At 40.6% G+C, this 25,875-nt stretch overlaps 1 protein-coding gene across 1 annotated transcript in view; it reads left to right on the top strand.

Annotated features, from left to right (window-relative positions):
• LOC110677921 (probable serine/threonine-protein kinase DDB_G0282963) overlaps nucleotides 1-25,875 on the top strand; it is a 329,903-nt gene that overhangs the window by 59,425 nt on the left and 244,603 nt on the right. The gene's annotated exons all lie outside the window — the stretch shown is intronic.

Here is a 25,875-nt window from a genome sequence, read left to right as displayed (position 1 = left end):
CGCTTGTGTCTCTCACTGAGCAGTCTTCTAGGGCAAACTGCTCTTATTGTTCTAAATCACCCCATCAGCTATTCGTGATCAAACGTCAACATCCCGCCGCAAAATCGCTAGTGTTTGGAGGTGATGTTAACCTCCAAAATGCGAAATCATCACCTCCAACTTGGTTCTGATACCCACCGTTATATGAATTTTGGTGGCGCGTCGATCGTCGCAAGTTTCTCGTTAAACAGTCAATACCAGGGTTTTGCGTCGTCCGATAGATTAAGCTCACGGTTTCGCGCGTGTTTTCGTCGCCGGAGATTTTTTTTTCTGTTTTGGAGTGTCTTGCTGGATAGTGCTTCATGAAGCCCAAGCAGGACAGTTCAGTTTTGCGTCGTCCGATAGATTTGGCTCACGGTTTCGCGCATGTTTTCGTCGCCGGAGATTTTTTTTTTTCCTGTTTTGGAGCGTCTTGCTGAGTAGTGCTTCGTGAAGCCCAAGTAGGACAGTTCGGTTTTGCGTCGTCCGATAGATTTAGCTCACGGTTTCGCGCGTGTTTTCGTCGCCGGAGATTTTTTTTTCTGTTTTGGAGTGTCTTGCTGGATAGTGCTTCATGAAGCCCAAGCAGGACAGTTCAGTTTTGCGTCGTCCGATAGATTTGGCTCACGGTTTCGCGCATGTTTTCGTCGCCGGAGATTTTTTTTTTTCCTGTTTTGGAGCGTCTTGCTGAGTAGTGCTTCGTGAAGCCCAAGTAGGACAGTTCGGTTTTGCGTCGTCCGATAGATTTAGCTCACGGTTTCGCGCGTGTTTTCGTCGCCGGAGATTTTTTTTTCTGTTTTGGAGTGTCTTGCTGGATAGTGCTTCATGAAGCCCAAGCAGGACAGTTCAGTTTTGCGTCGTCCGATAGATTTGGCGCACGGTTTCGCATGTTTTCGTCGCCGGAGATTTTTTTTTCCTGTTTTGGAGCGTCTTGCTGAGTAGTGCTTCGTGAAGCCCAAGCAGGACCGTTTTTACATTCAGAAATGGAATAGTGAAAAGTGAAAAATGAAAAAGTGATTTGTTTGATTTGTGTCCTCAGTACTGTTGGTTTTTGGCTGCCCTAAGTTCACCGAACCATCCGGAAGTGACATGCAGCACATAAATTTAGAGAATCAATCCGGTGAGTTTGTTCCAGTATGATACTTTTTCTTTTGTGAGCCTTCCGGATCGTTTTTGTTCGCGTCGTGGAACTTCTGATTGTTTCTTGAACGGAAAATGTTATTTTCGGAGTTTGATAATTATGTTCAGATTGCGCATTCTTTCCGGGCGGGTGTAACGCAACTAACAATCGGTTGTGGATGCTTTTTAACCGTTCGATGACCCTGGAGGGATCGATCCTGCTTTTCGTATAATTTTGAGCAGAAAAACCGACTGTGTCCTAGGGTGTTTAGTTCGAACGCGCTTCCTTTCGTTTTTCGATTATCTAAAAATACAGTACCACCCAGTACAGTTTTTCAATGGGCACAGTACAGCTTTTCAATAGGCGTGATTTTTTATTTACGCGTATCGTTACACAAGCCGATGACCCTGGAGGGATCGGTTTTGCTTTTTACTGGTTGTCGCGGGAGGCGTTACAACCTTTGGCGCGGCAGTAGAAATTCCCAACAGGGACGCTGTGGATTTGACAGACGGCTTGTCACCCAATGACTTCAACGTTGTGAGTGGAGATAAACAAATAGCTTATGAGAAGATCGTTGATAAAGTGTGATTCATTTGGAAAGCTATCGTAGCTAAAATCCAGTTAAAATCCTTTAATTTAGACAATTATTTACATGCGATTACTCACAATGAATTCCAATGGACTCGAGTAATTCCCAAAAGTGAGTTATATATGAAAGACAGTTGTATTAATTACAAATATTAGTTAATTTGCTAATGTTGTGGTTTCAGGTTAGGTTCCATACACTATATCCTGCTTAATCTATTTACATGAATTAAAACTGAATTTGACCTTAAACTATTTCATAAAACCATGCAATTGTAAGTAAACATACATCCTAAAACATGACTTAAGACTAAAACCTTAAAATCGACTTAAATAGGTAAATTGACTAGACTGACATGACGGTAACGAAGACGTTGACTGAAAATACTAGAGTCACTGAGATGTGAGTATTGTTTACTGTTAAAAGATTAATCGAACATAAAATTAAATTTATATTATAGTTTTAAAGCCCTTTGCCGAATAAATATGGAAATCGCTACAAAATCAGTGTCCCGTTTTTTCAACGTCTTGCGCCGTTCCAACACTCTTTAAAAATCTCATCTCATAGAAAGTGTGTTGCTGAAACGGATTAAAAGATTACGGAGGTGCAGAGTACGAATCCATGATGCCCACGACAACGAGATCTCAGCGCATTTGCGAAAAGTGCAAAAACCCGAACGACGTGACGAAAATGGTAGCTTGCGATCGGTGTCATCGTTGGTACCATCGTACGTGTGCGGGGGTGGCTGAGAGGTACATCGGTAAGTGGTCATGCGAGCGGTGCGTATTCACGGTGACCATAAGTGATCATTCGGTATCCGGTAAAAGCGGCAGCACTTCACGATCTTCACGGTTGCAGCTTCAACTATTACGGCTGGAGGAGGAGAAAAGGGCTCAAGAAAAGCTGATTCAAGAGCAGCAAGAACAGGATCGTATTCGACTGGAAGCAAAAGCTGCGCTGGAGAAGAAATATCTCGATGAGAAATATGCTCTTCTAATCGCCGAGGCTGAGGACGAAGAAGCGGATAGTCGTAGAAGTCGTCGAAGCCGAGCTAGCCGAAATAGCCAGGTTCAGGAGTGGGTGGACGGAGTGGATGAAGCAGCGGGAGGAAATCCAGTGCCCGAACACATTGAGGATATTTTTCCACCAATTTCGGTTGGCACTGAGATGGTTGTGCCTAGAAGAGGAATAGTTTCTCGATACACCGGAGCTGTGCCCAAAATCACCTCGAACCCATCGCCAAACGTTGAAGCGGTTGGCAGAGGAAATCGTCCTGGGCCTGTTATCAACGATAACGTAGAAGCAGAAGGTATCGGGTCGGTGGCAGGTATCAATAATCCGATAACAGCATCGACTCCAATAAGAATCGGTGGTACCGTACAAAGTTCGCAGCCAGTACGATCCATGTATAGACAGTCGGTGTACACCCAGCCGGTTTATACACAGTCGTTGTTTCCCCCATCCACGCAGATGCAATCCCTGTCCATACTGCCAAAGGTAGTTCCACGACCGCCCCTACCGACGTTCTTATTCCCAGAACCGATCTCGAAGCCAAAAACTCGAACACGCGTTTCGTTCCCACCCGTAAGCGAAACATCATTACCACACACAACTGGTAGACCGCCTGTGGATTTGACTGTCGAATCGCCTCCGTCGAATTCAGCACAAGCAAAAGCTCCTCGCAGCATGGTGTCGACGTCGTCGCAGCTTCCCCCAGTTTTGCACTCGTCGCAAGAACCCCTAGCCCACTCAATCGAGCAGCAATCGAGCGAACAACCAGCATCAACGTTGCCATCGTTCAATACTTCGTTTCAACAGGCTCACACACAGTCGCACGTATCGAGATCGGTGGTGTGTGATCAAGTCGACGATCAATCTCAGCCTCCATCTGCGTTGCGCTCCTCAGCTTCGTACACCCCCTCACCTCCACAACATCATGTCGAGCCGGAGATATTATTGCCTCAGTCAGCAATACATCAACCTGCATCGTCACATTCATCGCCACAGCAACAGAACGAGCCATATGCTACCCAGCTGCAGCAGATACAAAATCAACAGGCGATGTGGGGACAATTCCAGCAGCAGTTGTCCGCCAGACAGGTTGTTCCAAAGGAACTTCCAGTGTTTTCTGGAAATCCAGAGGAATGGCCCCTTTTTGTGAGCAGCTTCCGTAACTCCACTGCAATGTGTGGTTACTCTCAGTCAGAGAACCTGATGAGGCTGCAGAGATGCCTTAAGGGCAAAGCGTTGGAGGCCGTTCGGAGTAATTTGCTGCTGCCAACATCGGTCCCGAAAGTTATGGAGACGCTGGAGATTCTTTTCGGGAGCCCTGAGCGATTGGTCCAGTCGTTGCTTAGCAAAGTACGTAGTGTACCCACTCCGAAGGCTGAACGGCTTGAAACTCTAGTGAATTTCGGCCTCGTTGTCCAGAATCTTGTTGGTCATTTGCAGGCCGCAAATCAGCTAGCCCACCTCACTAACCCCACGCTTCTACAAGAGCTGGTGGAAAAGCTGCCGCCGCATCTCCGATTGGATTGGGCATTATACAAGAAGAGCGCCGGTCCTGTGGACTTGGGAACGTTTTGCGAGTATATGAGTGCCATCACGTCGGCCGCAAGTGATGTGGCGCACTTCACCGACTTCGAAGGACCTCGAAGCAAGGAAAGACCCTGCTACGTTTGCCACAGTGTGAAGCATCGGATTAAGGACTGCAACAAGTTCAAGTCCTTGTCATTCGGAGATCGGTTAAAGACCGTTGAAACGCACCAGCTATGTGCGGTCTGTTTAGTACCCCATGGGAAATGGTCCTGTAAATCTACACGCATCTGTGGAGTCGGAGATTGCGATAAAAAACACCATCCATCACTTCACCCGGGTCAACCGATAGGGGTGAAACCAACGTCTGAAAGTTCAGGAGCGCGGCCGAAATCTGAAGCGGTCGTCAACGTGCATTGTCGGATTCGAAGCGCCACGGTTTTCCGCATCATCCCGTTGGTGTTGTATGGTGAGAAGACCCGATTATCCACGTTCGCCTTTCTTGATGAAGGTTCGTCATCGACCCTGATCAATCGAGAGGTGGCAAACCTGCTGAATCTTGGAGGAGACTTGAAACCACTGTGTTTGACCTGGACGGGGAATGTCTCTCGGCACGAAGCTGACTCACGGCTTGTCAGTCTGAGGATTTCTGGCGAAGAAAGCAGCAAAAGTTTCTCGTTGACAAGCGTCAGCACCGTAAGTAAACTGGAGCTTCCTGTACAGACGCTGCAGTATGAAGAACTGTCTCGTCGGTACCCGTATTTGGCCGGACTACCAGTAAGAAGCTACGAGAATGCCGTTCCGACAATCCTGATTGGGCTGGACAACATAAGACTGTCATTACCCCTCAAGGTGCGCGAAGGACGACTTGGACCGGTGGCGGCAAAAACGAAGCTAGGATGGACGATCTTCGGGAGCATCGGAGACTCGAAAGCGGATTCGTCACCTCGAATATTACACATATGCAAGAACGAAGACGATAATAGGTTACATGACCTAGTAAAAGGCTACTTTGCGGTTGAAAACCTTGGAGTATCCGTGACATGCGGGCCAGAAGCAGATGAGGATCGTCGAGCGAAGGAGATCCTGCAGCAAACGACTGTCAAGCGTGCTGACGGTCACTATGAAACCGGATTGCTATGGCGGTACGATGTCGTGGAGTTGCCATCCAGTTATGGCATGGCCGAGCGCCGAGCACACTTTTAAAGGGGCCGGACCTTCTCACGTCGTTACCAACAGTATTGTGCCGTTTCCGTCAGCGACAGATAGCGATTGCAGGTGACATCCGAGAGATGTATCATCAGCTGAAGATCAGAAAGGAAGACCAACAGGTTCAGCGGTTTCTCTACAGAAGCGATCCATCGATGAAGCCGGAGGTTTTCGTCATGAATGTGGCAACCTTTGGGTCGACATGTTCGCCCTGTTCGGCAAATATCGTGAAAAACACTAACGCGATGGAGTGCAAGGCAGAATTTCCGGAAGCGGCGGCAGCAGTGGTGGAAAACCACTACGTGGATGACTACCTCGATAGCCGCGATACGGAGGAGGCCATGGCAAAACTGGCGTCGGAGGTACGAGAGGTTCAACAATCCGCGGGATTCGAACTACGGAACTGGCGTTCAAATTCGAAGCAGGTGTTGCAGATTCTGGGAGAAGTGGCAGAGGATACAAGAAAGGACTTTAGCGTGGACAAGGAAAGCCAAGTAGAACGTGTTCTCGGTATGGCGTGGCTACCGGACGACGATGTTTTCGTATATGCGGTCAAACTGCCGGACCAGTTCGGTGAAGTAACGAAGCGGAGCATCCTGCGGTTCGTCATGAGCGTCTTCGATCCGCTTGGATTGATTTCGAACCTGCTCATCCACGGCAAGATCATCATCCAAGACCTTTGGAGAGCTAAAGTTGGATGGGATGAGGCAATTCCATCAGACGTGCTTGAAGACTGGAAGCGATGGATTAAGAAGCTCTCCGAGTTGAGTCAAACGCGGATACCACGCTGCTATTTTCCCGGATACAATCCAGACAGTTTGCAAACCCTTGAACTTCATATTTTCGTGGACGCGAGCGAATCTGTCTATGCTTGTGTCGCGTACTTCCGGATTATCGACAATGGGCAGCCTCGATGTGCCTTGATAGCTTCAAAGGCCAAAGTGGCACCGATAAAGCCACTATCGATTCCCAGATTAGAATTACAAGCGGCGGTGATTGGAAGTCGACTAGCGAAGTCTATTTCCGAGTATCACACTATAGCACCGAGCCGCAGATTCCTCTGGAGTGACTCCACAAATGTGCTTTCCTGGATCAACTCGGATGCTCGGAGGTATCGGCAATACGTAGCGGTACGCATCGGAGAGATCCTGGAAGAAACGCAGCCTGAGGAATGGCGTTGGATATCCACCAAAATCAATGTAGCGGATGAAGCCACAAAGTGGGGAAAGGGCCCTGATTGTCGTCCGAATAGCCGTTGGTTTGCTGCGCCAGACTTCCTACTTAAGCCGGAAAGTGAATGGCCACGGCAAAAAGCTCCCGTAGTAAACACCGAAGAGGAACTGCGAGTAGTTCACGTGCATCATGCGGTAATGTTACAACCGTGCATCGATTACAATCGGTTCTCCAAATGGGAGCGTATGCTACGAACCACGGCATATGTATACCAGTTTATGGATCGTTATCTGGATCTAGGAAAGGAAAGATCGATGCAGTCTGGAGGAGTGTTGAAGCAGGAAGATTTGGTTCGAGCTGAGAGGGCATTGTGGCGACTTGCACAAGCCGAAGAATACGCCGAAGAGCTTGTTGTATTGCGGCAAGCAAGTCAGAGTGAAGATCGGTTGCTGAACCTGGAGAACAGCAGCCCGCTTAAGCAGTTGTCGCCATTCCTGGACGAGTTTGGGGTGATACGGATGGCAGGCCGAGCAGAGGCGTCCCCACTTGCCAAGTACGATTCGAAATTCCCAATAATCTTGCCGAAGAATCATCGTGTCACCGAGCTCCTGATAGATTGGCACCACAGGCGTTTTGGTCATCACAACGGCGAGACAGTAGTTAACGAGATTCGTCAGCGGTTTCACATCTCAACACTCCGGACTATGGTGCGCAAGTTGTCGAAGAAGTGTCAATGGTGCAATGTTTACAAGGCACAACCGGCGGTGCCTAAGATGGCGCCTCTTCCAGAAGCGCGAGTAACTCCGTTCGTCCGTCCTTTTTCGCTGGTTGGCGTCGACTACTTCGGACCGTACATGATAAAAATCGGCCGCAGCGCTGGGTGGCGCTCTTTACGTGTATGGTGATAAGAGCCGTCCACGTGGAGGTAGCCGCATCACTCTCTACGGAGTCCTGTAAGTTGGCAATACGGAGATTCATTGCGCGTCGAGGCGCACCGACACAAATCTACACCGATCACGGAACAAACTTTGTTGGGGCTAGCCGAGAGTTGGCCAATCAGTTGGCTACAATGAACCGAGAGCTTGCGGAAACATTCACCAACACCAACACCCGTTGGTTCTTCATCCCACCGTCCTCCCCGCATATGGGTGGTGCCTGGGAGAGAATGGTAAGATCAGTGAAAACAGCTATGGAGGTGATCAACGAATTCCGTGCGCCGTCTGAAGAGGTTTTTCACACGATTATCTGTGAAGCGGAATCAATTGTCAACTCCAGACCGTTGACGTACGTACCGCTGGAGACGTCGGACCAGGAGGCTTTGACTCCGAATCATTTTATTCTCCTTAGTTCGAATGGGGTCAAACAACCGGAGAAAGCACCTACAACAGAGGGCGAGGCACTTCGTAATGGATGGAACTTGTGCCGCTATGTTCTGGATCAGTTCTGGAGTAGGTGGATCCGAGAATATCTACCAGTCGTGACCCGGCGTACTAAATGGCACGACGAAGTAAAGCCTGTTAAGGAAGGTGATGTTGTGTTCATCGTAGGCGAGGCCATTCGGAATCGATGGCCTAGAGGTAAAGTCTTGAAGGTCATCCCTGGGAAAGACGGTCGTGTCCGGCAGGTAGATGTTCAAACAGCTACAGGAATTCTTCGCCGGCCCGTGGCAAAGCTGGCCGTGATCAACGTACTTCCGGAAGGTAATCCTGCTGGACCGGAGCAGCATTACGTGGAGGGGGATGTCGCGGGAGGCGTTACAACCTTTGGCGCGGCAGTAGAAATTCCCAACAGGGACGCTGTGGATTTGACAGACGGCTTGTCACCCAATGACTTCAACGTTGTGAGTGGAGATAAACAAATAGCTTATGAGAAGATCGTTGATAAAGTGTGATTCATTTGGAAGGTCCTATAACACTTCCCCGAATACCATTACCCCGAAAACCATCTCCCCGAAAACCAGTACCCCGAAAACCATTACCCCGAATGCAACGTTACCCCGAATGACACATTACCCCGAAAACCATTACCCCGAATGGTAAATTACCCCGAAAACCAGTTCCCCTAATACGACACTTCCCCGAAAATGAGAAGAAAGAAATTCTTCAAGGAAGCTCGCGAATTTGAGCCTGAAAGTTTTCGGCTTAGTAACTACAGTTATCTCTCCCTAACTCGATATTGAAAGGATCCTCGAGTTAGGGAGGTATCGAGATACAGAACACATTTTTTTTCAATTTTCGAAATTTTGATTGTTTCGACAAAGTACATTTAAAATAGTAAATTAAATGTGAAAAATAGTAAATTTTTTGTACATTTGCCAACGTGACACTTTTTGCATAGTCTTCAAAAATTTAATTTTTTATCACCCTGAAATGACCTGTGAACCTTCATTTTACTATCACTATAATCATAATTATCAAATTTATGAAATTTATGAACATTTGGAGAATATTTGGAAATTTCCATGAAAATATCGAGTTAGAGAGGTAAACTTGCATAGGAAACTGAAACAGATCGCATCGAGTTAGGGAACATCGAGTTAGAGAGGTTTCAACTTACAGAGGGATCATAGTATGCTAGATTGAAGGGACCGCGCATTCCATCGAGTTAGGGGAAATATCGAGATACAGAATATCGAGTAAGGGAGAGTTAAGTTACTACTATTCCTATTGGTGATTTTTTATTCTTTCAAACATCGGCTGTTCTTTCGAGGTTGTATAATGGCAGTGTAAAAATTTTAATCAATGATTTTCTCTTCATTGAGTTATAGGCTGTTCTTTCGAGTTGTACCGTTTGAGTTGAAGTTTGAGCGATAGCGGTAAAAAAATCGACTGCCAAATTGTCTTGAGCGAAATTCAAAGTTGGCAGTGACTTCAAAAAATAAATGAAAATAAGCCCCTGCATTACTTGTCTGTATTACATCTTGTCAGTATTACAATTTCCAAGAAGAGATTTGTCCTTCTTTTAGTTATCGGCTATTCTTTCGGAAGTTGCACTAGCAAAGTGATTGTTGGCATCATAATTATTGACGCTTTCAACAGTGATTTTTTTCTTCTTTTATCATAGGCTGTTCTTTAGCGATGTACTTTTGAAATAGTGGTCAGTTTAATATCAGTTAACATTTTCATCTGACATTTTTCAAACCATAGTCTAATGACATTTTAGAATATGTTGAACTCGCATTGCCTCCAGCAATATAAAAATATAATTATACATTACCAAATAATATAACGCTTTTGAAAGAGGGCGGGAAATGTCTCTAATATTAACATGTCAGCATTATCATCAGTTCGAAAAATGATTTATTGCTGTGAACACAATCATTCTCACAAAATCAAGTACACGCCTGTGAGTAAAATTTGGGTTCTCACCTGGCTCATGAAGAATAGCTGTTGATTAAAAGAATAATAAATCTTTGATAACATTAAGAACAAAAATTCAAATGAAAATCAAAATTCTATGAAATAGGTATATGGGATTCATTTGTCGGATCTTCAATTTTTCGTGCCAAGAAAATTCGGGGTTATGGTCCATTCGGGGAAATGGTATTCGGGGTAACGGACTATTCGGGGTAATGGTTTTCGGGGTATTGGTTTTCGGGGTACTTGACCATTCGGGGTATTGACTTTCGGGGTGATGGTTTTCGGGGTAATGGTATTCGGGGAAATGTTATAGGATCCATTTGGAAAGCTATCGTAGCTAAAATCCAGTTAAAATCCTTTAATTTAGACAATTATTTACATGCGATTACTCACAATGAATTCCAATGGACTCGAGTAATTCCCAAAAGTGAGTTATATATGAAAGACAGTTGTATTAATTACAAATATTAGTTAATTTGCTAATGTTGTGGTTTCAGGTTAGGTTCCATACACTATATCCTGCTTAATCTATTTACATGAATTAAAACTGAATTTGACCTTAAACTATTTCATAAAACCATGCAATTGTAAGTAAACATACATCCTAAAACATGACTTAAGACTAAAACCTTAAAATCGACTTAAATAGGTAAATTGACTAGACTGACATGACGGTAACGAAGACGTTGACTGAAAATACTAGAGTCACTGAGATGTGAGTATTGTTTACTGTTAAAAGATTAATCGAACATAAAATGAAATTTATATTATAGTTTTAAAGCCCTTTGCCGAATAAATATGGAAATCGCTACAAAATCAGTGTCCCGTTTTTTCAACGTCTTGCGCCGTTCCAACACTGGTTATTGAGCAAAAATATTACTGCACAATCGACAAGCATTTCGCGAAATACTATTTATACTATAAATAAGCTATTGTTTTCTCTTTTGATTGCCGGCATTCAAAAGATTAATTTGAAAGCGCTTAAACAACAAATATTTATGGTCTATCGCTAGCTTTCTAGGCGAATCCTGACAATATACCTTCCTCAACCTCCAACTCCGTAGCACTTATGAGGGTGTCGCTGAGTCGGTGGCCTCTCATTAAGTAAGTGCTACATCAACATTTCCTTCCCCTATCCCAAGTTACGGTAAAGATGGGCGTGGCCGGGAATAGCGATATTCATGCTTTTAGTATTCTTGTTTATGATTTGAACAAGGTATACTCCCCTGCCTTGTTCTTGAAAGTAGTCAGGATGAGATTATTAAAAAGAAACATGAATGTTGCTAGTATCCAATCTACGAAGTATACCGTAACTACGCTAACGCTAACGCTAACGCTAAATCACCCCATCAGCTATACCAGTGCGGCAGATTCAATCATTCTACTGCTCTCGATCGGTTGGATTTTGCTCGCGCGCAGAAACTGTGCTTTAATTGCCTCAAGCAACATAGAAACGATCCATGCCAGTCTGGCAACTGCAGAAGGTGTCGTCAATCTCATCACACACTTTTACATGACGCTCTCGCTCCACACACAGCACATGCACTCACCAGTGCCTCTCCCATCAACACCACGACGGCGACAACGGCTCCGTCTAATCATTCTCCAGCTAGCCAGTCACTCATCTCATCATTTAATCTGGCATCGAATATAGTCGACACGAACGTTCTGCTTTTGACTGTTACTCTCAACGTGATGGATCAATACGGTAGGCCGCATGCTTGCCGCGCAGTGTTGGATTGTGCGTCTCATGCCAGTTATATCACCAAGGACTTGTGTGCAGCACTAGGATTACCATCAGCTGACATCGACTTCGAATTTGGCGGTATTGCTGGGTCAAGTGGTTATGCTAGCAAAGGAGTACTCGTTACATTGTCTTCTCGTTCTTCCGCATATCAAGACGTTGTGCCGTGTGTGATACTGGAGAAAATCACATCGGATTTGCCGTTGAAACCTGTGGATGTGACCGATTGGCCGATTCCCAACTCAATCCATCTGGCCGATCCGCAGTTCAATCATCCCGGAAAAATTAGTATGCTGTTGGGAAACAAACTGTTCTTCCAACTACTCGAGCCTGGCACAATTAGCCTCAGTCCTGATAACAGTCTTCCAGTGCTTCAGAATACCAAACTCGGATGGGTATTTTCGAGGGCCTACAAGGAAGCCCCTCAAGCGTCCACTGTGCAAAGCAGTTCCTGTTTTTTGACAGTCACCAACGACACTCTCTCTCAGCAACTACATCAGTTTTGGCAATTGGAAGAATTCGTGAACCCGAAACCGCAGTTGAGTGAAGAAGAAGTGCGTTGCGAGCAGCATTTTGCAACTCACACAACCCGTGATAGTGCTGGTCATTTTACCGTTCGATTGCCATTTTCCGAACGTCCATCTACTCTGGGAGAGTCACGGGAAATAGCGGCTAAGCGCTTATGCCACATCGAGCGGAAATTGGATAAAAATCCTCTGCTCAAGGAACAGTATCACGCCTTTCTGCGCGAGTACGTCAGCCTAGACCACATGTCACTCGCACCCACCAGTGGTTCCCAAGATTGTGTCTTTCTTCCGCATCACTGCGTCGTGAAGGAATCGAGCTCTACAACTAAATGTAGAGTCGTTTTCGATGGTTCAAGCAAAACGACTAGCGGTAGGTCTCTAAATGATATACTCATGTTGGGACCCGTTCTGCAAGACTCTCTGATAAACATATTGCTGCGATTTCGTTTCCCATCTGTGGTCATAACTGGCGACATCCAACAAATGTATCGGATGATACGGCTGCATGAAGATGATCGGGATTATCAGCGGATTCTATGGCGTTGGGGCTCTACCGAAACAGTGAAAGAATACCGGCTAAATACCGTCACATACGGTACTCGTAGCGCATCGTACCTCGCAACAAAGTGCGTTCAACAACTATTGCTTTCGTACCAGCATCGTTACCCTACCACCGTTGAGAAAGCAATCAAGGGAACTTACGTTGATGACGTCATCACCGGCGCAGATACTGCAGAAGAGGCCAAGAAATTAAGATCCCAACTGTCGCAAATTTTCGAGTCTGGCGGATTTCATTTGCGTAAATGGGCGTCAAACTGTGCTGAAGTTTTGGACGGCGTACCAGAAGCAGACATAGAAGTAAAATCAACGATTGAACTCGACGATTCAACTACCATCAAGGCCCTAGGAATCCACTGGCAGCCGTGCAGCGATGAGTTCAAGTTCGTGTTTCATCAGCCCAAGATCTCTCAGCCCACAAAACGCATCATACTGTCCCAAATCGCCAGCCTCTATGACCCTTTAGGCTTGCTGGCCCCCATTATCGTCATGGCGAAGCTGGTGATGCAAAAATTGTGGGAGCTGAGGGTGGACTGGGATGCAAATCCCCCGGGTGAGTTGACTAATCATTGGCTTTCTTTAGTGCAACATCTGTCGGTTCTCAATGATTTTCAGGTACCCCGACGAGTGATTGGCATAGCCAAGCCACAACGAACTTATCTGCACGGCTACAGTGATGCTTCCGAGAGGGCAATGGGCGCCTGCGTGTACATCAGGATCGTCGATGATGCTGGCATCGTTTCGTCGCACCTGCTTTGTTCGAAATCCCGCATAGCACCTATCGGAAACAATCGAACAACCCTTCCTCGCTTGGAGCTTTGTGCTTCAGTGTTGCTGGCCCGGCTCATCGCAAACGTCAAAGATGCTATCAGTGAACCCCTCTTCGAAGTGCATGCTTGGACCGACTCCCAAGTTGTTCTAGCGTGGCTCAACGGTGGCGCCTCCAGATGGAAAACATTTGTGGCTAATCGCGTGGCGGAGATTGTCACACATCTCCCAGCCATCAATTGGGAACACGTCGATACTCATCAGAACCCCGCTGATCTAGTATCACGTGGGGTACTACCAGAAAAGCTGCGAGACAACCCTCTCTGGTGGAATGGACCTGCCTGGAATCCACATGCTGGTCACCTTCGAGCAACGATAGCTAACGGATCATCTCTAACTCAACAACAAGTGCAACAAATCGACCGAGAACAACGAGCGACGGCAATTTCACTCATCGCCGTTTATGAAAACCTCTTCCTCGACAACATGATGGCCAGATTCTATCCAGATCTTCAAATGTTGCAACGAGTAACTGCTCGGGTTCTTCGCTTTCGTTTTCCCGACTCCAGAGGAACTCCAAGGTTGCTTCCATGTGAAATGGATCGTGCCATGCGAGTTTACGTTAAGCACGTTCAACAGTTGAATTTCGAAAACGAACTTCTTCGCCTGAAGCAGAACCAAGAAGTCTCTCGTCACAGCCCCCTCCATCAGCTCAAGCCAATGCTCGATGAATATGGTTTGATTAGGGTGGGCGGAAGGCTTCAGCACTCCAAACTCAATTATGATACTATGCATCCAATTTTATTACCTCGGCAATCAATATTCACCTCATTGATATTGCAGCATTACCATGCCATTCATCACCACTGCGGACCGCAGACCTTGCTAGCAGTATCTCGAAGACGATTTTGGATAATACGCGGAGCCAGCGCAGCCAGAAAGATATTCCGCCAGTGCATCATCTGTGCAAAGGCCAAGCCTGTTCCTGGTTCACAACAAATGGGACAGCTTCCTCCTGAACGTGTCCTGCCACATCCACCATTCACAGTGACCGGTGTGGATTACGCAGGGCCTATCAGTGTCGTAGGGCGTCGATCCCGTGGAGTAATAGCAAGCAAGGGATACATAGCGCTGTTCATTTGCTTCTCAACGAAAGCGGTCCATTTGGAGGCGGTTTCGGACCTGAGTACAGAAGCTTTTCTGGCAGCATTCACTCGTTTCTCTAGCCGGTATGGACTGCCTGCTAAAATGTTTTCCGACAATGCGTCGAATTTTCGATCTGCGGCGCATCAGCTTCGCAGTCTTTACACGTTGGTCAGTTCAGCTGCGCACAACAACATCGTCACTGATTTTCTGACGAACAAGGGAGTAGAGTGGCGATTCATTCCAGCGAGATCACCACATCACGGCGGCCTATGGGAGTCCGCAATCAAGATCGCCAAGCAGCTACTTGGGAAGCTCACCAAGAACCAAATTCTCACCTTCGAAGAGTTGTCTACCTTTCTAGCGCAAGTGGCGGCCACAATGAACTCTAGGCCAATTACATCAATTTCTTCCGACCCAAGTGATCATCAGCCTCTCACTCCTGCCCACTTCCTTATTGGTAGGCCACTCACTACCATTCCGGAAGTTAATCTGCTGGAGCGTCAAATCAACTCGATATCTCGTTGGCAGTTCGTTCAGAGGCTTTCACAAGACTTCAGAAATAGGTGGCAAACAGAGTACGTTCGTACCCTCCAGCGAATCACGAAATGGCAGCAGTCGTCACCGAACATTTCTGTTGGTGATTTCGTATTGCTACTGGATGCTAGCGAAAAGGGGAAACACTGGCCTTTAGGTCGAGTTCTGGAAACCTTTCCAGGATCAGATGGATTAGTTCGAGTAGTGTCGATCAAAACTTCCTCTGGCATTACTCGACGTGACGTAAGGAAAATACGGAGCATTCCCCTCGATGCAGACGAGTTCGTACCAGGAAGATATCAGGAAAACGAAATTGCTGATCGCAATTTGGTGGGCGGCTTATGTCGGCACAGAATTCGTGGACGGCCCACATCCACACAGATAAACTGAATCTCTCTCTACATTTTGTATGAATTTGCACTCACTCTCTACAAATACTACACACTCGAATTGTTGAAACACTACACATTTGATCCTATTCCTGAGATTAATAAATTAGTTATATTGAATTCATTAAACCGTACGCACGTTTTTCAAATTAGCTCCGAATCGGATTGGGAAATTGTTCTCCGGTTTTTCGTACAGTTTCGCGAACCGTTCGTCGTACTCCGGGCTCCAAGCACTTCCACGGTTATTAACTGAAAACTTTCTTCGCTTAAGGCCGGTTTGCTACTGACAAGAAAAGGAATCGCCTATCTCGATGCGTGGAAAATTTCTCCCAAGCATTGGTCAAGAAAATCACTTTTTTGCAATTTCTCATCGTAATAGGCTGTTTTTCATCACGCCAATCTGTCATGAAACGGCCTACTTTCCTGCACTGAAGTATGCAGTGCGGGAATTGTCATAACGCAACTGAAACCAGTACTGTAATGATTCATTACGCAACGCTTTCTCATTACGCAACTGTTTTGAGTTGCGTAATGAATCATTACACAACAGTTTTTCAGAAACTGTAAAATAATGGTGAATGCATTCCGATATAATTTCTGATACCTTCAAGTTGTCTTCAACGAAATTGCAAAAAATGTTGTACGTAACTCGTTGCCGAACTCGATTTTTACAGCACTCATCGTAATTATCCTACTCGGCAAGCCTCGTAGGATAAATTTACGACTCGTGCTGTAAAAATCATCATTCTGCAACTTGTTCCGTAAACTACTATTTTCTGATCGCAGTACGCAGTTGAGAAGAAATGTCACTTTAAAGGGGGCTCTCTGTAGGAAATTTCTTGACCCTTTCAGTCAAGGAATTTCTTTACTTTTCTTGAGCGAAACAGCATACTTAGCTTTAAGTTGCCATTTTCGCACTCGTATATCGTGTGGCAAGAACGATGATAGTTGTTAACTATAAAATCTCTCGGTTACTTACTTTTGCTTTTAACAACCCTCTGGAACTTTTTGAAAACTCTCTGGAATGTTCACCATTCAAATATTAGCCAAATTGGAGCACCAGAATCTGTTATATAGATTTCTATTCATTCCAGTGCATTTTTTATGAAAAAAAGTCGTTTTTTAATAGCTTTTGCAAAAAAAAAAAAGAATGCACAAGAAAACTCTAGTGATTTTGATTTAATATTAACATTTACTTTTGTATATTTTAACTATTTTAATATGCTACTGAGAAAATATTGAAAACTTTTTTCAAATTGTTTGTTTTCAACCTGACCCAGAAAGACACATGAACTTTGGCCAGCATATGAAACTAGAAGGATTTCATGTATTGAATTGAACGTTCACAATAACAATTTGAAAAAGATATCTTTGCCGGGTCTTACACGAATTAAGTAGTACACTATTGAAATGATGTGTATTACGATATTGTTGGATCACAAATAATTATAGTGAAACTTTGAAGTGATTCAATATACAATTCATCTATTCTAGCAAACGTTTGTAAGGATCGGTCAGTAGTGTTTTATCCGTTGAATCTGTTGTATGCTCTTGTGGAGCGGGCAACGAAATCAGGATAATTTCCGGTTCACTTAGTAACCGAACTATCGTATTGTCCATCCGTGTTTATGCTCACGGTACACATTTTAAATACCGTTTACCAAAACGAATCCTTTCCCATATCCAAAATCTCAGTGTTTTCTTGTGGAAGTGCAGAGGACTCTTCGGTTTCCATCTCATCCCCAAATTGACCTGCATTCGGATGCAATCGGCGTCGTTATTGTTTGTTATAATCATGAGAGCACCAGTACTTACACATTGAGGATGCTACTGATCCGGAGTAGCGTCTGTTAATTCTATGTGTAAGCTCAGCTGTTTTTTCATTTTGCATTTAGCAATCGTTTATAAGATTGTTTGTAGGGGCCCAGGTCTGAGAGGGGGAAAAATGGATTTCGCCATTTACGCCAATACTCATAAATTACTTGTACCTTAGTTTTACTACAGTTTAGTGAATCCATTTGGCACATTGACAGTCGATTTATGGGGTACGATGCAAGGCGCATATATGAAAGCTTCTTACGTAACAGTCAAAACTGAATGTGTATAGAAGATAGGGCACTAATAGTCTGCCCTCTTTGAACCTTCCAGAAAAATAATTCAACGCTAATGTAAAAATCCTCAATTCATGTGCATACTAGAAAAGAAACAAATGCTAATGGATCCTTTTTATTTCCTAAAAGCATTTTCATCAGATTCTCCAATTTTTAAATTGGGCTGTATGTAGTATGTATATGCCACATTCGGTGTGGAGGGGAAAAACGAAAATTGGCGTGAAACCGCAACCAAGCGATGAGTTGGTGAAGTGCCATCAATAAATAATCTCAAAAATGAAACTGAACCGTTTGATTTGCAGTCCAATTGTGTATATGGATAGCGTATATCTATCTACTAACGCACCGCATCCCGAGTAGAGGTGAATAACGAAACAATGACTAAATGAGAAACAAGTGTCACAATCATGTCTAGTTTAACCATTATTATGTTATTTATATTTGACATTCAATATCTATTTATTTATTTATTTATTTTTAACTTGAAATTTTGGAAGAGGGAAAACCCCTTTGAGTGATTTCTTACCGAAATCTTTCTCAAAAAGGCACAAAACCTCTTCATCTTTTCTAAAAACATTACAAAATAAACAATCTTAACAATAAAAGGCTCAAGCGGCATTGATCCATTTTTTTTTTTGGCTTTACATCCCCACTGGGATAGAGCCTGCTTCTCAGCTTAGTGTTCTTATGAGCACTTCCACAGTTATTAACTGAGAGCTTTCTATGCCAATGACCATTTTTGCATGCGTATATCGTGTGGCAGGTACGAAGATACTCTATGCCCTGGGATGTCGAGAAAATTTCCTTTACGAAAAGATCCTCGACTGGTGGGATTCGAACCCACGACCCTCAGCTTGGTCTTGCTGAATAGCTGCGCGTTTACCGCTACGGCTATCTGGGCCCCTAATCATTGATGGCATTGATCCATAGCAGAGCCAAATCCTTGAAGAAGTGAAAGGTCCTAGGAGAGGTCCATAATAGTTAAGGTACCACAAATAGAAAACTGTTCTTCAAAGCTGAAAAGAAACGTAGGAAAAAAAGACAAGTATCATATATAATAGGAGATTTCATTCAAAATCTGATATAAAAGTTTCAATATTGGAAGGCACATATTTCCTAAAATATCTCTAACAGATATTGGAGTAGTATGATTTAAATTATGAATTTGTTTTAAAAAAATATTCCTTGGTATAATGTATCTTGAACAATGAAAAATTATATGATCAATGTCTTCATAGAATGGTCCACAATCACATAAATTTGAATCTTTTATGTCGATGCGATATAAATGACTGTTACAATTATAATGATTTGAAATCAGTCTTGAAATGCTACAAATGAAATTTCGACTAACTGATAAATTTTTAAACCATGGATTTAGACAAACTTTTGGTTGAATAGAATGACACCAACGTCCTTTATCACTTGAGTCCCAAGACGTTTGCCAATCATATAAGGAAGATTTCTTAAATTTTGTATGATATTCAGATGCAAAAATACTACGGTTATATGTAATACCACAACGAACACCCAATTTAGCTAAAGAATCAGCTTGTTCATTACCATAAATTTTTGAATGAGATGGAACCCATACAAATTTAACGATAAATCCTAGTAAATTTAGTTTAAATAATAATTGTTTTATCATTAGAATAAGATGATGAGTTTTAGCATGAAAATTTACGGATCTAATGGCTTTAAGACAACTGAAACTATCAGAACAAATAAGAAATATATTTGGTGAACGATTTTTTATCAAACTGCATGTAAAATATAATGCAGTTAATTCGGCAATAAAAATAGAACATGGAGACTGTAATTTAAAAAAATGTGCTGCAAAATGATTGTATACTCCGAACCCTGCAATGTCCTTCATTAAAGATCCATCTGAAAAATAAAGTTGATCAACATTTACACCAATAAATTTACGATGAAAAAACAAACTAGCAAACCGAGGATAGTCATTGTGTGAAATTTGTTTCAATTCTTCATGTAAAGATAAATCAATTAAAGGTTGGAACGAGTGGATTTGAATTTCATATTTATAAAAAAAGTTTGACGAATCAGCTATAATATTTTGATTTAAACAATGATTAAAGGAGTCTAAAATTTTACTTGTTGTATTAATTTCAGCTGATGATTTTAAAATTTTGATTATCGGATGATTATTCGAAATACATTGTGTAATATATTTGCAATTTAATTCATGGAAACGAATTTTCAATGGAACAATCCCTGCTAAAACTTCCACAGATTTTGTATGAGTGGAATTCATTAATTTTTAACAAATTCTCAAACAACGATATTGAATTTTTTTTCAATTTTAGAAAAATGTGTAGGAGCAGTACTTCCAAAGGTAAAACAACCATATTCCAGTACAGAACGTATTGTCCTTGTATAAAGTGTTATTAAATCAGAAGGATGAGCACTAGACTGATGCAAATTTTGAAGTTTTTGCTCCCCTATGCTTAAACGATGTCAATTATGATTAAAATGATCCTCCCAAAATTTGGAAAGATTCGGATGAAATTTGGTTGTGCACACGCTATTTGAAGTTTATATGGAAATTACTATGGAAAAGGCAAACCTTTTGTGTTCAGTCCTTTAACTGCTCGTCATAATAATCTATGGAAAAGTGAACACACTCATCTCATGTGAAAACTTCCCAGCTACAACTTTGCCGAAGACCACATTTCGATGGGACTTAAGGATAGTTTGTTATTATTGATAACAAAGTCTGAATCATGCTGAGATGATCAATCAATTACTTTCAGAGCAACACTGCTTTTTTGCTGTAGAACATAGTAGCCTGGATTACTTTGATCTATTCTTCCCGCCAGGAGCACCACTGTTGCCTGCCGAACAGTTGGTGAAGCATGCTACATGCAAACCAACTTTATAATGATGAATAACAATTTATCCTGACGTTCAATCAAAAAGTGGTCTTCGGCAAAGTTGTAGCTGGGAGGATTTCACATTAGAAGAATTTGTTCACTTTTCCATAAAATTTTATGACGAAGATATAGAGGGCTGAACACTAAAGATTGACGTTTTCCATAGTAATCTCCATATAAACTACAAATGGCGTGTGCACAGTCAAATTTCTTCCGAATTACTTCAAACTTTGGGAGGATGCTATTTTTCATAAATAAAATCGTTTAAGCATAGGGGAGCTAAAATTTCAAAATTTGCATCACTCTAATGAGCACCCCACCCCACCAGTAATTGTTTTAAGGAAATTTATTCGCTTCGAACACGTTTTTTGAATATACTGAATATGATACTTCCACGTTAATTTGGAATCAAACCATATTCCGAGGTATTTATATTCATCAACCTGTTCAATATTGAATTATGAAAAAATAAATTAAAGTTAAAAACAGAATGTTTACGCAAAAATATTATAAATTTTGTTTTAGCTACTGAAAATGTAAAACCATTTTTATGTGCCCAGCTACAAATATTATCCAATGCACATTGCATAAAATGACGAATCACTTCTCTATTTTTGCCACTGACAGATAAAACCTTGTCATCAGCAAATTGATAAAAATAGCAACCATTTGGTATAATATATGCTAAATCACTTGTAAATAAAATGTACAAGAAAGGACTCAAACAAGATCCTTGAGGTAAACCAAAATAGCTATAACGAACTATTTTAGAAGATCCAAATGTTGTGAAAAAAATTCATAATTTTGAAAGAAAACAAAGTACATATGAAATTTGATAAAACAATTGGAATTTTGAAATTTAACATTTTTTCATATAATAAATCAATAAGAACAGAATCATATGCTCCAGAAACATCAAGAAAAGTGGAAACCATGTCTTGTTTTCTATTGAATGAAAGATGAATTTGAGATGCTAAAAGAGCAGTACAATCACGAGTACCACAACCTTTCCTGAAACCATATTGTGATGAAGCAAAAATGTTATTCCTCTCAGCCCATAATTCAAGGCGATTCAAAATCATTCGTACCATAAGTTTACGTACACATGATAATAAACTAATAGGTCTTCTACTGTCAGCCAATGAAGGATTTTTACCTGATTTTAATAAACTAATAACTTCTACAAAACGCCATTTTGGTGGGAATATATTTTGAAGAAGAAAATAATTATATAATGATAGTAAATGCATTTTGCCTTCAAATGGTAAATTTTGTAGTACAATAAATTTTATTTTATCAATTCCTGGAGAAGTATTATGAGTAACAGATAGAGAAAATAAGTTCAGGAAAATAGTTGAATGTTTGATGTGTTTTAAAATTAATATTTTGAGTTACAAAATTAGGACAAATTTTAGATGCAAATTTTTCTATCCATTCTGTAAAATATTCCAAAATAGGTTGAGTTGAAAATTCTTAATTTCTTAAATTTCTTGCAACCTGCCATAGAGTGGATAATGAAGATTCTTTATCAAGATTTTGAACAAAATTTTTCCAATAATTTCTTTTCTTAAATTTGGTTATCCTAGTGCTTCAGCTTTGCAATATAAAAAATAATTATCCCTAGAACCAAACCTTCGAAATTTTTAAATGCATCAGATTTATTTTTTAAAGCTAATGAACAATCATTATCCCACCAAAATGTCGGACGTTTTTTAACAGGAGATTTAGAGACATGTTTTTTTGTTTGCGATTTTATTAAAGTTTCCATTAAAAGCTTCAAAAATATTTCAAAATTTTCAAGTGGAGTTGTGGAGTAATCAAATGTATTAAAGAAAAAGAAACTAGATCAGAAAATTTATTCCAGTCAACATTTTTACATAAATCAGAAGAATTTACTAAAGCAAATTTTGAATTGCTTTTAGAACTATAAATTTGAAATAAAATTGGTAAATGATCACTACCGTTTGGATCATTAATTGTTTTCCAGGAAGAAATAAATGATAAATTACTGGAACAAAATGATTAATCTATAACTGAATTATGAGCTGGCGGAATAGCAATGCTGGTAAATGATCCTTTGAATCCATTTAAATTTAATTCGTCAATCAGGTCCATTATTAATGAACCTCTACCATCAATTTTATCACTTCCCCAAGCAAAATTATGTGCATTGAAATCCCCAAGAATATAAAAAGGAGAAGGCACATTATCCAAAATATTTTTAATTTCAGATAATGAAAAAGAAACATTCGGAGAAATGTACATACAAATAATTGAAAACTTAAAACCATCATAATTGACGGAAATAGCAATAAATTCAATATTAGTATTGAGAGATATATGCAAATATTTGAATTCAATATTATCACGGATACCGATCAATACCCCTCCAAATGGAACATTCCTATCACAACGAACAATATGGTGTGATGGAATACGAAAAACTTTATCCTTAGTGAGCCAAGTCTCATTCAAACAAAATATATCTAAATCATAATTTGTCAACATGGCTTTAAGTTTATCAATTTTTGGGGAAATACTGTGACAATTCCATTGTAAGATTTTCAATCCTGTGAAATTGTCCGAAGCCATTAGGAAAATAATGAAGACAAAAAGGGTCCAAATGATTTGAGTTTTTCAAAAAGATTCATGAGAAAAGGTAAAATCTTCTTTATTAGATTTTTCCAAAAATCGCTCATACCTAATAAGTTTAATATTTGTTCTAAAATGCTCAAAATGTAAAAATCATTTTTTTCACTGCCTGAAATATTGTTATCATTATTATTTTCTCCATTTTTATCATTAATTTTCTGAAATCCGGGAATATTTTTGGAAGTAGATGCAATATTTAGAGGAGGAAAATTTTGTTCAAATAATTTTGAAGAATGAGTATATGTTTTAGGATCATTATAAACAGCAGAAACATTAGGACGTTTTCTTTTACTTGGAGGTTTGTAAATATATTTATCATTTTTATCAAATGTATTATCATTTTCAATATCAGATAAAGTTTCATATAGATTTGGTGAACTAAAATCACCAGAAGTTTTCAAAATCTCTGAATATGAATATTTATTTTGATTTCTTAGTTTTTCATTAAGTTTTTTTTTATTGGATATGTATACCGAACAATTATTAATTGAATTATGTTTTTGTTTGCAATAAATACTAATATCTGATTTTAATTTACATTCAGATGTAGAATGAAGATCTCCACATTTTGAGCATTTTTGTTTATTTGAGCAAAAATCAGATGTAGGGAAAGTGTACCAGTTATGGCCATAGTGGTTCTCTATTTGGCCATATTTGAAATTTCGATGACTTTCACATTTTAATCTTTTTGAATGTTTTAACATCAAGATATATCGTATACCTTACAGCTAAAACACACAAAACTTTTCAAAATGTGGAGACATTCAAGTTATTACGTATGGCCAAATAGGGAACCACTATGGCCATAACTGGTACACCTACCCTATGCCCAAATAGAAGACATCTATTACAATGCATGAGCTTTGGAAAATAAAGCCTCACGCGAAAAAAAAACATTATCAATATTCAGAAAATCTGGCAAAACAGATCCTGAAAAAGTAATTTTAATACAATTGGAATGAACATATTTAGAAATTCCATTTGCATCAAATGATAATTTCGACAAACGTTCGCAATCTAAGATTTTGACCGGAGAAATCGATTGATTTCTCAAAATGCCAGAGCCATGGGACCTTATAACGTCACAATCTAATGATTCATCGTAGATGACTCCGCTGATTTCTCAAGAATCGCACGGAGCATATACACGATAAGAATCATTAAATAATTTGGATTCTAAAAGAGAATTGGCTTCATCTCTAGTTCCAAAAACAACTCTAAGTTTGTCTAAGGATATTTTTTTAATTTCCTTAACTGATTTATATTTCTTGTATACTTCCGATTAAATCAACAAAACATTTATGGGTCGATCTTTCTTCCGGAAACAAACAGGAAATGGACCAGCAAAAGTCGCAGGGTAGATTTTTATTCGAAATGGTTTCGAAGTAGAAGGTACTAAATCATTATTAGTATCTGGATTTTGTAAGCCCCCGTCAATTTCCATAGTGGAAATTGAACGGGGATTCAACTAATAACAAAAACAAACTTATCAAATAACAAATAAATACAAAGGAATACTTAACAAACGCCAAAATGAATCCAACAAACACCGGAAAGACCAATTGTTTTCACTTCTTCAAACACCGCCAAATATTGCTTCAAAACCAACACCAACCAGCTATTAGGAGAAGCTTAACACCGATCAACCAAATCTACCAGGTCCTTACAGGTTATTCCTCACAATTGGAAATTCTTGAAGAAATCGTATCTGAAAAATGAAAAAAAAATGACAAGCAGAAAAAAGACCATCCAAGCCGGTCAAGGCCTACTTACCTTTTACATTCAATATCACATTGATAAAAAAAACTTGCAATAATAGCAAAAAAATATTGGTATGTAATTCTTTAAAATAATCAAATAGTGAGCTATTAACTTATTTGGGCAAAATTATTTACCAATTTATACCTAATATCATTAGAACAACGAACTTCGTGATCATTTTTAAATATGACGTTATTTTGATATTAATTAATGTTATAGAAATAATGCATTTGAAAAAGTTTGTATCAAACCTTGTCATCAAAGTTGAATTGAAGTACTAGTTTAACCAGAAAACATACAATTAAACAAAAACATTACAATTAAATACGGAATCTACCATAAAAACGTTCGCATATCGAAATTTGCCATTTTTTGAATATGGGTTAAAATAACAAAATTATAAATCAGTTTATATGACGAAAACAAAAAAATATCCTATTTTATCATTGTAGTGCAAACTTTTATCAAACTGTGCAACCAGAATTTTAAAAAGATTAACTGCTCATTATCTTACCACATAACTGCTCATTATCTACCACAAAAAGCTTAATTTGTTACAAAATTTCAATTAATATCTCAATAATAACTTGTTCATTTTTTACATTTTTTTATATTCGTTATTGATTTTTATTACAATGGAAAATAATGAATGTTTAGGTTTTTGTATCATGAAAACTGAATTCTTATTCAAACATTTTGACATTAAAACAAACATTTTATTGGTAAAATTTGATACTCATTTGAAATTGTCCTTTACCCGGGACAATCATCCCATTCCTGTTTTGGGGGGG

The sequence above is a fragment of the Aedes aegypti genome, chromosome 3 (genome assembly GCF_002204515.2).
Source record: "Aedes aegypti strain LVP_AGWG chromosome 3, AaegL5.0 Primary Assembly, whole genome shotgun sequence".
NCBI lineage: Eukaryota > Metazoa > Arthropoda > Insecta > Diptera > Culicidae > Aedes > Aedes aegypti.
This window is presented reverse-complemented; position numbering and strand designations above follow the sequence as displayed.